This window comes from Budorcas taxicolor, chromosome 11 (genome assembly GCF_023091745.1).
Source record: "Budorcas taxicolor isolate Tak-1 chromosome 11, Takin1.1, whole genome shotgun sequence".
Taxonomy (NCBI): Eukaryota; Metazoa; Chordata; class Mammalia; order Artiodactyla; family Bovidae; genus Budorcas; species Budorcas taxicolor.
The window spans coordinates 82,075,250-82,079,815 of record NC_068920.1 but is presented as its reverse complement, the minus strand read 5'-3'; the positions used below and the strand labels follow the sequence as shown (position 1 = coordinate 82,079,815).

Genomic DNA, 4,566 nt, shown 5'->3' with positions numbered 1-4,566 from the left:
TAGCCATGTCAATGAGAATAGCCTCATGCTTAGAGGTCCTGGGGGTGCAACTAAGACCCACCAGAATGTCCCATTCCCTCCTCCCCAATCCCATGCCCACTATCACTATCACTTTGCTTTTGGGTCTTGCTGCCAACTGAGCAGAAAACCTTCGGAAAGAGAAATTGGCCTCTGGCAGCAAAATGCCTCTGGTGCCCCAAGTTGGAGGTAGATGGTAGTGGTGTTCAGCAGTGGACCTGCATGGACTCTACCCTTTGGCCACATCCCTGCATCCCCACCAGAGCTGCCGCTTGTTGGCCCCAGCAGGTGGAAACGGCTGAGCCCACAGCCTTGGCTGGTGGTAAGGTAGGTCCTTGATGTTAAGTCAAAGGAAAGGCAGGAGCAGCAGCTTGTTGAGTGAAGAGTTAGGAAAGATTACAGACTGGCAGCCACCAAAACCAAAATCCTAGCTGCTTTAATATGTCTCAATAGGAAGGGAAATTGCCAAGGTCTTGATAAGCAACTGTGTCTTAATTCCCCTAGAAATGCTCTGTATGGAGATTTATAACTATGTATTTATAACAGTCACCAATACTATCACTTGTTAGCCACACTCATCTCAACATGGATTTAAATACAGACCCTTATGTAACTGTATCATATCCCTCACTGAAGTAGAAATTACGTGGAGCTATTTTTTCAATGTAATCTCTTTTATAATGATGACCGCTCTCCAGATGCATCTGGGGTGCAGTCCTTAAGACAACGTGCTTATTCACTTTTATAATAATGTTCTTTTGGGTAGAAATCTCCTGGTGAGGTTGAATCAAATATTTTCTTGATTTGTTTCAAATCACGCTAATTTAGATTGCTTAAGGAAAAAAAATGCTTTTATTTCTAAGTATCTTCCTTTGCTTCAAAATGAATTAAGGCAGCAAAGTGAAATAAATTAGAACCAAATACTAGAAAAACTTCAAACAAAACAAGATGTAAAATGAAAAATGAATACAAAAGGGTGTAACAGAGCCAGGAGTGAAATTGATTCAATTGCGTTCTTAAATAGCCCGTGCCATTTAGCACAGCTGCATGCCCTTCCGTCACCTCATTCTAATAATTAATTATTTAGTGTCTATGTACCAGACACTCTCCATGGAACGCTCCACCCTTGGCTTTCAGAGCAATGTCCTCTTATGATAGAACTCCTCTCTGTTCTCTTAATTGGCCCCTAATCCTTCTGCCATTTCTCAAAGGCCACAGGATGTTTTCACCTTAACATCCTGGGGATTCCACAAACTTACAAAACTGCCCCACGTTGACCGGCTTGAAATCCCACAACTCTAGGAGACAATGAGTCTCCTTCACTTTACTAAGGTCCCCGCCAAACTGCCAGTCACCTAGGCATTAAACTACAGAAGCATTTGTTTCATCCCTCACCTCCCCATCACCCTGACAGCAAGCACGAAGGGCGGTGGACAGAATCAAGGACGCGCCGCTGTGTGCGCTCACATGAAAGAGGCAAGACAGGCCCCTGTTTACAGAAAGGTGAGTTGGAGGAAAAACAAATCCGATTTAGGGAGGAAAAAAGGAGGCTATTGTGGGAATAGTAAAGAGACATAACCATGTCTGCAAAAGATTAAAATATTTATTAAACAGTGCTACCCACAAATTCATAGCAACAAATGTGAGAAGCTAGGTTTGTACATTTGATTACTTCCCTCAGTAAATAAACATATATTGACTCAAGGAATAATTTTCCCAATGCTATTACTTTAGATGAATAATTGATTCTGACTATACACAAAGAGCACAGCAATGAAATTGCCTGGGAGTACTTATATGCTTATATTAATAATTTTGTTTTGGCTTTTAAATATCTTCAGGCACCATACTTGTCATCAAAAAACGATTGCTTTTTGAAGATTTCTTTTGTGCCAGACAGTATTCTAAGTTCTTCTTACTGGTTGTCACCCTGTACAGTAAGGTATTATTATAAATATGAAGAAACTGAAGTTTAATAAGATTGAGTATTTTCTTTAAGGTCAAACAGTTAGAATGTGGTAGGGCATGGAATGGAACCTAGCAAGTCTGATACCAGATTTGGTCACATTAACTAGATCACTGCTTAAGCATTAATTTAGGATATGTGATAGTTACCAAACAACCTCCAAATCTTAGTGGCCGAACATAACAATAGTTTCTTTCCCAAATAGACCTCAAAGTCTAAGTCAGTAAAACCTTCTCCAGGGCAATTGCTCCAGGGGGTGACCCCGTGGTCCTGGTTGCTCCCATTTTGCAGCTCTGCCATCTGACCACATTGTTGCTGCAGCTGCCACGACAGAGAGAGAGCTGGAGAGCTGCATGCCAGCATGGACATCATTCAGCCTGGAAGTGACATCTGTCATTTTTGCTCACGGTTCATGGGCTCAGAGTCATCACATAGTCACATCCTTACTACGTGGGAAGCTAGAGAACATCATCCAGAGTTCCTAAGAGAAGAATGAAATTGGCTTTGGTGTCTCAACCCTAATGCTCTCAACCACTCAGCTTGGGAATTCTTGCAGAGGCTGTTTTATATGAAATATATATCTTTATTCAATAGAATACCTTTTAGGAAGAGCACTGTCTATATCTAGAAGAACTATTTCCTCAAGGGAATTTTAGAGAATGTATGGCTATAAAATGCTGCAGTCCATGAGGTCGCAAAAGAGGCTTCTTAGTGACTGAACAACAATCAGGCTCCAAGAGCATGATGGAGTTCCACAAGGTCATTAGCAGCTTTTAATGAAATGAAAAACAAAGAAATTTGTTTTTCTTCTTAGAACGATCAAAAACAGAGAATATACTTAACAAGTAATCAGAGTAAGCTCCAGCCTAGAGAACCAGTGGAGCCCATTCTTGCTGTAAGAGAAATGTTTTCTTGTTCTGCTCTCAATCTCTTTGAGAGACACAGGAAAAGAAAAGATAGCATGAAGCTATCAAGGGTAATGTGATCTCTCCCTGGGACCCCAGTCTTTAGTAAAATTAACCAGAGGACGTATTCAGAACAAGTCAATTTTTTGTGTGTGGAAAATGGTAGAGTAGAAAAATGGCATATTTGGGCTGATGTAACCCACTCCAGTGTTCTTGCCTTGAGAATCCCAGGGACGGGGGAGCTGAGTGGGCTGCCATCTATGGGGTCGCACAGAGTCAGACATGACTGAAGCGACTTAGCAGCAGCAGCAACCAGCAACAAAGGTCCATCTAGGACCCGAGCATTCTGCACACCAAGGAAATGCACTTCCTGAGGGAGTGGGTGGAGAGCATGGGGGGTAAAATACCACCTGCTGCTTATAAAACTAAATCAGAAGAAAATATCAAGGAAGGAAAAACAGATAGTAAGAAGGCAGAGGAAAACACAAAGACAGATGAACCATCGAGTGAGGAAAGTGATCTAGAAATTGACAACAAAGGTGTGATTGAACCAGACACTGATGCACCTCAAGAAACGGGAGATGGAAATGTAAAGATAACTGAGGAGATGGTGGATCAGGCAAATGATAAAAAAGTGGCTGCCTTTGACGCCCTAAATGATGGTGAACTCCAGAAAGCCATTGACTTGTTCACAGATGCCATCAAGCTAAAGCCTCGTTTGGCTATTCTGTATGCCAAGAGAGCCAGTGTCTTCCTCAAATTACAGAAGCCAAATGCTGCCATCTGAGACTGTGACAGTGAGCTATTGAAATAAATCCTGATTCAGCTCAGCCACACAAGTGGTAAGGGAAAGCACACAGATTTCTGGGCCATTGGGAAGAAGTTGCCCATGATCTTGCCCTTGCCTGGAAGCTGGATTATGATGAAGATGCTAGTGCAATGCTAAAGGAAGTTCAACCAAGGGCCCAGAAAATTGCTGAACATCGGAGAAAGTATGAGCAAAAACATGAGGAGCGTGAGATCAAAGAAAGAATAGAAAGGGTTAAGAAGGCTCAGGAAGAACATGAGAGAGCCCAGAGGGCGGAAGAAGCCAGAAGACAATCAGGATCTCAGTATGGCTCTTTTCCAGGCAGCTTTCCTGGGGGAATGCCTGGTAATTTTCCTGGAGGAATGCCTGGAATGGGAGGGGGAATGCCTGGAATGGCAGGAATACCTGGGCTCAATGAAATTCTTAGTGATCCAGAGATCCTTGCAGCCATGCAGGATCCAGAAGTTATGGTGGTCTTCCAGGATGTGGCCCAGAACCCAGCAAATATGTCAAAATATCAGAGCAACCCAAAGGTTATAAATCTCATCAGTAGGTTGTCAGCCAAATTTGGAGGTCAAGCATAATGCCTTTCTGACATAAAGCCCTGCTGGAGGAAAAGCAACTTAGATCACCTCATGGATGTTGTAATAATACAAACCAGTGTACCTCTGACCTTCTCGTGAAGAAAGCTGGGGTGCTTTGAAGATAATCCCTACACCTTTGCCCCAAACACAGCTGAAAACATTTTACAGTGGTTTGCCATTAGGGTATTCATTCAGATAATGTTTTCCTACTAGAAATTAAAAACTTTAAGCAATTTTTAAACCTTAAAAAAAAATCAAAGCTATGGTTTTTCCAGTAGTCACGTA

The 4,566-nt window shown here is 42.2% G+C and overlaps 1 pseudogene; it reads left to right on the top strand.

The window, feature by feature from the left end:
• The first annotated feature begins 211 nt into the window (after nucleotides 1-211).
• On the top strand, nucleotides 212-4,281 carry LOC128055675 (hsc70-interacting protein-like; annotated as a pseudogene).
• Nucleotides 4,282-4,566: the final 285 nt, after the last annotated feature.